At 36.2% G+C, this 10,604-nt stretch overlaps 1 long non-coding RNA gene across 1 annotated transcript; it reads right to left on the minus strand.

The window, feature by feature from the left end:
• Positions 1-2,152: 2,152 nt before the first annotated feature.
• On the minus strand, positions 2,153-3,317 carry LOC111446994. The gene is made up of 2 exons (XR_002711183.1): positions 3,115-3,317; positions 2,153-2,219 (listed from the first exon to the last, which is right to left on the minus strand). It is a non-coding gene; the product is annotated as an uncharacterized LOC111446994 (long non-coding RNA).
• Positions 3,318-10,604: the final 7,287 nt, after the last annotated feature.

Consider the following 10,604-nt stretch of genomic DNA (forward strand, 5'->3'; position numbering starts at 1 on the left):
TTTTTTTTTTTTTTTTTTTTTTTTTTTTTTTTTTTTTTTTTTTTTTTTTTTTTTGATGTTCTTTGTGCTTCCGACATCATGTTTTTATTCTTTTAAACTACAATAAAGGATTATAATGAATGTTAAAGTTGAAAGAGGTTCATGAGTAAGGAATTACATTACATCTTTTGTTTTATGAGCTTTTTGGGTAGTTATGAATAGATTTTTTTTTTTTAAGAAAAAATGAAAGTGAAGCTTTCATTGAGATCAAATAAAAGAATACAAGAGGAACACTAGAAAACCACCCCAATAGAGAACCCAATTGACCTATAAAGAGTGCTCAAATCAAGCAAAATAAGAGCTAAAGGATTGTTTAAAAGAAACGGGTGTGATATCCCCAAGAGGAGAGCCCAATTGACCTAAAAAGATACTCCAATCAAACAAAATAAGATTTAAAGGTAATTACAAAAAATTGTATACACTCTCCCCTACCATACAGAGGTGCCCCAAGGTCTTCCAACCCTTTCTAAGCAAGGAGGTTTATTTTACGGAAAAGGGGTTGTAAAGATTTGTAAATTGGATGAATCATTAAGATGATGGATGAAGGCACTTCTTAGATTTGTCATGAGTTTCCGTGATGAATTAAATGAAAAAATAACACTAGGTATTATGCACATAAAGGAGGAAACATTATGTGTACAGTGGTAGACGTGGGGTTACATATTCAAATAGACGATTGGAAAGTCAAGAATTGTTGTAACTGAGGAATAAGATGTATGAAAGAATTTGAATTAAGGATGATTGGAAAGCGAAGAATTGTTGAATTGAGGAATGAGAGATCACAAGAAGAGTTTGAGAAATTTTAGAAAAGGGAAGCACTAGAATAAAAAATTTGCTTTTTAGTCTATAAGTGGGATAAAGGATAATCTTTTGGATTGTTTGAGTTTGATGACTATGTATGTAAGGAAGGAATATAAGTTTGGATACGAGAATTTTGGGTTGAAGTATGTGATTGGAGTCCCAACTTTTTGAGAATGGACAATCTTTTGACGTTTCTAAGTTGAATTGTTATGTATGAAATAATGGAAGAAAGTTAAATTTGGATACAAATTTTGGTTTAAAGTGTGTAAGGAAGGAAGAAAGATTAAGTTACAAGTTAGAACGGTCTATGGGTTTCCTCAAAAAATTAGATGAGATGATATCCTTATATAAAAAGGAAAACAATTCACTTAGAGGGGTAAATGGAAGACTATATGTTGGAATATACAATTGGAAATCGAAGAACGGTTAGAATCAAAGAATAAGATGTCATATGCCATAAGTATGAAAACATTTGAAAAAAGGACCATTGGAAAGCGAAGAATTCTTGAAATTAAGGAATAAAGGATGGCAAAAATTGGTTTGTGAAATTTGAGAGGAAGGAATGTTTGTAAGGAAGGAGGAAAGGAAGATAAGTTTGGATACCAGAATTGTGGGTTAACGTATGAGTTTGACTCCCTAATTTTGGATAATGGACCATCCTTTGAACTTTTTTAGGTTAATGGTTATGTATGAAAGGAGGAAAGAAAGTTAAATTAAGAGCGGTCAAGTATGCTACTCATTGAGTTTTTGTACTCATTCTAGTTCTCTCATGTTTTTAACATGTGAAAAGGAGCTAGTCGAGGTTGGAAACGGATCGGGAGCAGGTGCCATATAGAGCCATTCAGTTCTTTAATGTTTTAAATTGTTTTATTAACGGGGCCCAATATATTTAAACTCATAGAATTTATTTGGAATAAAATGTATTTTATGTTTTTGTATTAAACACAAATTTTTTTACCGTTTTTTTTTTTTGTTTTTTCAAGTTTTTATATAGTCGCGACTCGTGAAATTGAGTCGTGACAGAGTAATATCAAAGTAAAGGTTCTCTATGGCCCTGCTCGAGAGACGCTCCGCCACGACTAGGAATGAACACCTTTAAGACTTTAAGATAAGGATGCCAAAGGCTTTTATGTGTTTGATTAACTTTAGGGTTACTATACCAGCAAAGATATAAGATGACCTTTTAACACCTCGGAGGACAAGTAGTAACCCTAAGAGTTCATAAGACCAACATGAAAGAACTAAGACTATAGGCCCTCCTAAAAAGCATTGTCTCAAGACAAATCAATCTTTACAAGGCCAAAAGTTGTTTAAGGATTAAGAAACCTAGTAAGAGCAAGGAAAGAAGGACCTGAGACCCTAAGAACCAACCAATAGGCCTTGTACATGACTTTAAGGTACTTGGAAGGACATAGCTAAGACCAAGGAAGATTAAGATACTCAGATAAATTTAAGGGCAGGAAAATTTTTAAGTGACCAAGTAAGATTAACGGGCCAAAGGAAGAGATTCGCAATGCCCTAGCTAGGAATTATAAGGATTCAAGCGTTTGAAAAAAGTTTGAAAACGAAATAGTATTTACTCCAAGGAAAGAAGGAAAGAAGGAAAGAAGGACATAACTAAGACCCTATGAATCCACCGATAAGCCTTGTACAAGAAGGGACAAGAGAAATCTCTAAGATACAACCTTGAAGGAATAAGGTTGATTATGTCAAAATTTGTTGGATACAAGGAAGGAAATATGCTCCAAGATATAAGAAAAAACACAAGGACGACCAAGAAAGACTTGTAATCTCAACCATGGATGTTAAGATGAGAGTCAAGAAGAACAAATATTAGAATATGTACATGGCCTTAAAGGTAGGACAAAAGGCCACAAATGCAAATTAGAAAAACATTTTGGATGAGGAAAAACCCACGCAAGGACCCTCCAGGTAGTTTTGAAGGACATAACTAAGACCAAGAACTCTCGCAAGGCATGATAAGAAAAGTGACGTTTGGAGGATGAAAGTTTTTAAGAGGGGAGACTTTGGAAGAGACCAAATAAGATTAAGAGATACTCGGGTAAGTTTAAGGTGTCCATCAAAGGATTAAGGAATCTAACAAAAGGATTAAGAGAGACCCAAGGAAGGTTAATGGGCCAAAGGAAGAGATTTTCAATGCCCAAGCTAGGAGTTATAAGGATTCAAGCGTTTGAAAAAGGTTTGAAAACGCAATAGTATTTACTCCAAGGAAAGATGGAAAGGACTTAAGACCCTAAGAGTCCACCAATAAACCTTGTACAAGAAGGAACAAGAGAAGTCTCTAAGATATAGCCTTGAAGGAATAAAGTTGATTATGTCAAAACTTGTTGGATACAAGGAAAGAAATATGCGCCAAGATATAAGCAAAAACACAAGGACGACCAAGAAAGACTTGTAATCTCAACAATGATGGATGTTAAGATGAGAGTCCAGAAGAACAAATACTAGAATAAGTACATGGCCTTAAGGTAGGACAAAAGGCCACAAGTGCAAATTAGAAAAACATTTTGGATGAGGACACACCCATGCAAGGACCCCCGAGGTACTTGGAAGGACATAACTAAGACCAAGAACTCTCCCCCAAGGTATGGTAAGAAAAGTGACGTTTCGAGGATGAAAGTTTTTAAGAGGGGGAGACTTTGGAAGAGACCAAATAAGATTAAGAGATAGTTGGGTAAGTTTAAGGTGTCCATGAAAGGATTAAGGGATCTAACAAAAGGACTAAGAGAGATCCAAGGAAGGTTAATGGGCTGGGAAGAGATTTTCAATGCCCTAACTAGGAGTTATAAGGAGAAGTCTCTCATTTTGTCCAAACTTGTTGGATACAAGGAAGGAAATATGCTCCAAGATATAAGGAAAAACACAAGGGCGACCAAGAAAGACTTGTAATCTCAACAATGGATGTTAAGAATGGGAGTCAAAGAAGAACAAATACTAGAAAAAGTACATGGCCTTAAGGTATGACAAAAGGCCACAAGAGCAAATTAGAAAAAAAATTTGGAGAAGGACAAACCCATGCAAGGACCCCCAAGGTACTTGGAATGACATAACTAAGACCAAGAACTCCCCTAAGGCATGGTAAGAAAAGTGAAGTTTCGAGGATGAAAGTTTTTAAGAGGGAGTGAATTTGGAAGAGACCAAGTAAGATTAAGAGATATTCGGGTAAGTTTAAGGTGCCCAAGATTGGATTAAGGGATCCAAAAAAGGGATTAAGAGACCCAAGGAAGGTTAATCGGCCAAAGGAAGAGATCTGCAATGCCATAGGAAGGAATTATTGTTGAGATATGATTCAAACTATTCAAAATGAAGATATGATTTAGAGTAGTTAGATATGATTAAAATATTCAAACTTCCAAGATTTTAGGAGATTGTTATTAGATTTGAGTTTATCTAGATATTTACTATTTCTGGCCCAGTGTATTAGCTATAAATACTGGAATTGTGCAACCCTATGAGCATTGAGTCAGTAGACAATAATAAAGCAGTGCAGCTTTCATCTATTCCTATCAATTCCTATCTCTTTCACTATCCCTCTTTCCAACAATTATAAGGAATCAAGCCTTTGAAAAAGGTATGAAAACGAAATAGTATTGACTCCAAGGAAAGAAGGAAAAGTCTTAAGACGCTAAGAGCCCACCAATAAGCCTTGAACAAGAAGGAACAAGAGAAATCTCTAAGATACAACCGTAGAGGAAGAAAGTTGATTATGTCAAAACTTGTTGGATACAAGGAAGGAAATCAGCTCCAAGATATAAGGAAAAACACAAGACTTGTAATCTCAACAAATGGATGTTAAGATGAGAGTCAAGAAGTACAAATACTAGAATAAGTACATGGCCTTAAGGTAGGATGAAAGGCCACAAGTGCAAATTAGAAACAAAAATTTGGAGAAGGACAAACCCATGTACTAGAATAAGTACATGGCCTTAAGGTAGGATGAAAGGCCACAAGTGCAAATTAGAAACAAAAATTTGGAGAAGGACAAACCCATGCAAAGACCCCCAAGTACTTGTGATATGGAAATCAACCCAAGGGAAAGTATGGAACGGATTACCTTGATGATCAAGATCAAGAGTAAAGAAAACTCGTTTCTAAACTCGTGATTCGAATCACTCCACAAGAGGTTTGATCAATACCACTTGAATGACTCTACATGCAAGTTCTAAACACAAGAATTTGCAAAGAAAGTTTAGCTCTTAACAAAGCTAAAATAGAAATTCTATTCTTAATTCCAAAATCTGATGTCTAATCAAAGAAAAGAAGGCTTTATATAGCCTTTACAACCTTAACCTATGTCATACATAACTCCCAAATTAAATGGGCTAGTAATGAGAAATACCCATAACCTCCATATTTAAATGGCTAGTTAATGGTGGAATATAGTAACCTATGTGGGTTACAATATAACCTTAACTCCTATATTTAAAACTAGTTTAAATATGACAAACAAATAGTTAAACTATAATTAAATAATGCAAATAATAAAATGTGCTTATTAGTCATCCTTGGACTATTTGATAAATTCAGCGGAGTTCATTAAATGCAACTTAAAACTTAAAGTGCATTTAATTCATCTCTTTCTTGAACCTCAACTTTGCACAACATATAAGGGAGGTCTCCAGCGTCTTCTAGAATTTCCTTTGATGAGCTCACCATAGCTTGAATATAACTGTATAAAGTTTGTTGTAGCTTCTTGGCTCTCGTCCTTGTAATTGGACCTTGAGGTATGGAAATTCCTTGGTCGTGGTTCATATCATTCTCCCCCTCTTGAGAAGGATTCGTCCTCGAATCCAAGCCATCACCTACATCATAAGGGCTCAAATCAACAACATTAAAAGTTGCACTAACACCGTACTTACCTGATAAATCAATTTTATAAGCATTGTCGTTGATGCGCTCAAGAACTTGAAAAGGTCCATCTCCTCGTGGTAAAAGCTTAGATTTTCTTTGAGTAGGAAATCTTTCTTTTCGGAAATGCACCCAAACCCAATCTCCTGGCTTGAAGATGACAATCTTACGTCCTTTATTAATTCGGGTGGCAACCTTGGAATTTTGTTTCTCAATTTGTTCTTTCACTTGCTTGTGCAGTTTATGAACAAACTCAACCTTGGCATTTGCATCAAAATTCACAAACTCTTTTGACGGTATGGGTAACAAGTCAATAGGGGTTAAAGGATTAAAGCCATAAACAATTTCAAAAGGTGTGCATTTAGTAGTGCTATGAACAGCCCAATTATATGCAAATTCTATAAATGGCAAACAATCCTCCCAAGTCTTAAGATTCTTATCAATAATAGCCCTAAGCATAGCAGTCATGGTTCTGTTAACAACTTCAGTTTGTCCATCCGTTTGAGGATGACAAGTAGTTGAATATACTAGCTTAGTTCCTAACTTACCCCATAAAACACGCCAAAAGTGGCTTAAAAATTTTACATCACGATCACTAACGATGCTTTTAGGAATGCCATGCAATCGTACAACTTCCCTAAAGAACAGGTCTGCAATATGTTTTGCATCATCAGTTTTGTGACAAGGAATAAAATGAGCCATTTTACTAAATCGATCAACCACAACAAAAATGCTATCATAACCTTTCCTAGTCCTAGGTAAACCTAAAACAAAATCCATTGATATATCAATCCATGGACCATTAGGAACTGGTAATGGGGAGTATAAACCATGTGGTTGAAGCCTAGACTTAGCTTGTTTACATGCTATGCAACGACCACAAACTTTATGAACATCATGTCTCATTTTAGGCCAAAAAAAATGTTCAGAGAGCATATCATAAGTTTTAGAAACTCCATGGTGTGCCATTAAACCACCTCCATGAGCTTCCCTCACAAGTAGCTCACGGATGGAACAAGATGGTATGCAAAGTTTGCCTTTTCGGAACAAAAATCCATCTAACAACAAGTAATTATCCACAATGAGTCCTTTTTCACAAGATTCAACAAAAGGAGCAAAGAACATGTCATGTTGATACAAATCCTTTATGTGTTCAAAACCCAACAACCTAGCATTCAAAGTATTGAGGAGGACATACCTTCGTGATAAAGCATCTGCTACAATGTTCTCCTTTCCTTGTTTATATTTTATGACATACGGGAATGTTTCAATAAATTCTAACCACTTAGCATGTCGTCGGTTGAGTTTATTTTGTACTCTCAAATGCTTTAAACTTTCATGATCCGTATGAATAATGAACTCCTTAGGCCAAAGATAATGTTGCCAGGTTTGCAATGCACGAACCAAAGCATAAAGCTCTTTGTCATAAGTTGGATACCTCAAAGATGCACCAGTCAACTTCTCACTAAAGAACATTAAAGGTCTTTGATTTTGCATTAATACAGCACCTATCCCTATTCCACTAGCATCACATTCAATTTCAAAAGTAGACTCAAAATTAGGTAATGCAAGCAAGGGAGCAGAACTCAATTTTTCTTTCAAAGTATTAAAAGCAAGTTCTTGATCTTTTTCCCATATAAAGGATACATTTTTCTTAACAAGTTCATTCAAGGGTGAAGCAATTGTACTAAAATTTTTAATGAACCTACGGTAGAAACTTGCAAGACCATGAAAACTTCTTACCTCACTTACATTTTTCGGAGTAGGCCAATCTTTTATAGCCTTCACTTTCTCCTCATCAACCTCAACACCATTAGATGAAACTACAAACCCAAGAAAGTTAACTTTTTCCATGCAAAAGCTACATTTCTTTAAATTTACGTACAAACATTCGTTTCTTAAAGTAGTCAAAACATTGCGTACATGGGTAATATGATCATCTAAAGATTTAGAGTAAACAAGGATGTCATCAAAATAAACAACCACAAACTTACCTAAGTATTCTCGTAAGACATGATTCATTAGTCTCATGAATGTACTAGGTGCATTAGTTAATCCAAAAGGCATAACCAACCATTCATAAAGACCATACTTGGTTTTAAAAGCTGTTTTCCACTCATCCCCAATATGCATGCGAATTTGATGATAACCCGATTTTAAATCAATCTTAGTAAAAAGACTACATCCATGCAATTCATCAAGCATATCATCTAATCTGGGAATTGGATGCCTATACTTTATAGTTATCTTGTTTATAGCCCTACAATCAACACACATACGCCAAGAACCATCTTTCTTAGGTACAAGAATAACTGGAACAGAACAAGGACTCAAACTTTCACGTACATACCCTTTAGCAAGGAGTTCACTTACTTGCCTTTGTATCTCTTCAGCCTCCTTTGGATTAGTCCTATAAGCTGGTCGGTTTGGAATGGGCGCGCCAGGAATGAAGTCAATCTTGTGTTCAATCCCTCTAAGTGGTGGCAAACTACTAGGCATCTCCTCGGAAAATAAATGTTCAAACTCTTGCAAAAGCACAACAAAATCACTAGGCAAAGAAGGGTTAAGCATGTTAGTAAAGTAACAAGACCCCTTGCACATAAGTACAAGAATAGTCTGGTTAGAGAGCAAAACATTCCTAGCCTCACTTGATCTAACATACAAGCTTACTGATTTGGCTTTTCTCTCTTTTTTTTCTCTAGGCTGAGTGTTACTCTCTTGCTTTTCACTCAAGCTCTTTTTTTCACTTGATTCTTTTTCAATCTCTGCTTTTGCATCAGCCTCTTGCCTTTTCTTTTCAAGTTTGCAATGATCAATAAATACATCTTTTGGAGACAATGGGATAAGAGTAGTTTTTCTACCGTTGTGAGTAAAGGAGTATCGATTTGCATACCCATCATACATTACCCGACGATCAAATTGCCATGGCCTCCCCAGTAGTAAATCTCCAACATGCATGGATACAACATCACATAAAACATCATCAACATATTTTCCAATTGTAAAAGAAACAAGAGTTTGTTGAGTTACCCGTACTTCCCCACAATCATTCAACCATTGAAGCTTGTAGGGTCTTGGATGTGGTTGTGTCTTTAAATTAAGTCTTTTGACCAGAATGGAACTCACAACATTGGTGCAACTACCGCTATCAATGACAACACTACAAGGTACAGATTGAACAAGACACCGAGTTTGAAACAAGTTCTCCCTTTGGTCTAGGCCGTCCTCCTTAATGTGGGTGTTTAGAGCTCGTCGAGTAACCAAAGATATATGTGTAGGGTCCTCTTCACTAAACTCCTCACTCTCATCAGTTTCCTCATTTATGTCGTCATGTGCCTCGTCATCCGTAACAATTTCTCCCTCCTTGATGGTCATAATTCTTGCATTTGGGCAATCTCTACTATAGTGTCCTACCCCTTGACATCTCCAACACTTTAAATCCCTATTTCGAACATTAGACTTTTCTACTTTTTCTTTCCCTGTTCTAGAACTCTCCCCTTTCTCAAATTTAGCTTGAGGCTTCTCATTAATCTCTTGATTTCTATGCTTATAATCAATGTTCTTACTATCCTTTTTCCATGTAGAAGTAGAATTGGGAAAAGTTTTAGAAGAATACCGTTGAGACCTTCGTTGGATTTGCCTCTCGATCTTAATTGCAATGTGCAACAACTCCTCAATATTAGAATAAGGCTGTAAATCAGTCTTGTCTGCAATCTCTATGTTTAACCCATTAAGAAACCGCGCCATGAGAGCCTCCATGTCCTCATCGAGTTCAAGTCGATCCATCAATGTATCCATCTCCTTGTAATAATCCTCCACAGATTTGCGTCCTTGTTTCAACGCTTGAAGCTTTTGCGCCATGTCCCGTTGAAAATATTGTGGAACAAAACGCTTCCTCATGGACTCTTTGAACTCGACCCATGAATCAATTGGTGCTTCAAGATTTCTTCTCCTACTTGACATCAATTTATCCCACCAAATTTGAGCATATTGTTTGAATTGAGCAATGCATAACAGTACCTTCTTTTCATCACTAAAATTATGGCAGTTGAACACTGACTCCACCGTTTTCTCCCATTGAAGGTACTCCTCTGGATCGGTTTTGCCATAAAACTTGGGAAGTTTTAATTTGATGCTCCCCACGTTACGATCAATTCTATCATCATAAGGAACTCGTTGTTGTAAATTATGATACCTTCTTCCATGGTCTCTCCCTCGCATCAAGCCAGGACCAACCGCATGTGGATTATCCTCGTGGTGATCAGAATTGTCGCCTTCATATGTATCGGTTGAGGGCGTAGGTTGTGGAATCCTCTGTCGTGCTTGATTTTGAATCTCCAATCTTCCTATTCGATCAGTCAACTCTTCTATTCCTCGAATTAGTCTTTCCATAGTTCGTTGTTGTGCTTCTCTCAATCGTGCATCAGTAATGTTAGTATTGTCGTCTGGATTTTCCATGCTACAAAAGAAAGGTAAAAGAAAAAAAAAAAAAAGGACCTCACAAGCGCTCCCTCACGTGTATTCACTCGTAAATGTAGTTCACTCGTGTTTAGCACTCAACACTCGAAGCAATATGTCACTCCCTTACAAACTCACCCTCACAATTGAGCACACACAAATCACACTCCAAAAAAACAAATTGGGATGTGAGACAAGCTATGTTATAGAGCTAAGTGCAATTCAAAGTGAATAGACAGCACACTCAACACATAAACAAGGGTATTGAAGGAGCAATCCGAATAACGACAAAGAAACGAATTAAAGAAAGAAAATGATTAAGGACTAATTTAGACGTAGTAACATATGAGAGTTACATATAGTAATCAAGAGGAAAAAAGAAAGACATTTAACATCATATGCTTTCTTTATTTCAATGGTTTTTTTTTTTTTTTTTT

The sequence above is a fragment of the Cucurbita moschata genome, unplaced genomic scaffold, assembly GCF_002738365.1.
Source record: "Cucurbita moschata cultivar Rifu unplaced genomic scaffold, Cmos_1.0 Cmo_Scf00009, whole genome shotgun sequence".
Classification (NCBI taxonomy): Eukaryota; Viridiplantae; Streptophyta; class Magnoliopsida; order Cucurbitales; family Cucurbitaceae; genus Cucurbita; species Cucurbita moschata.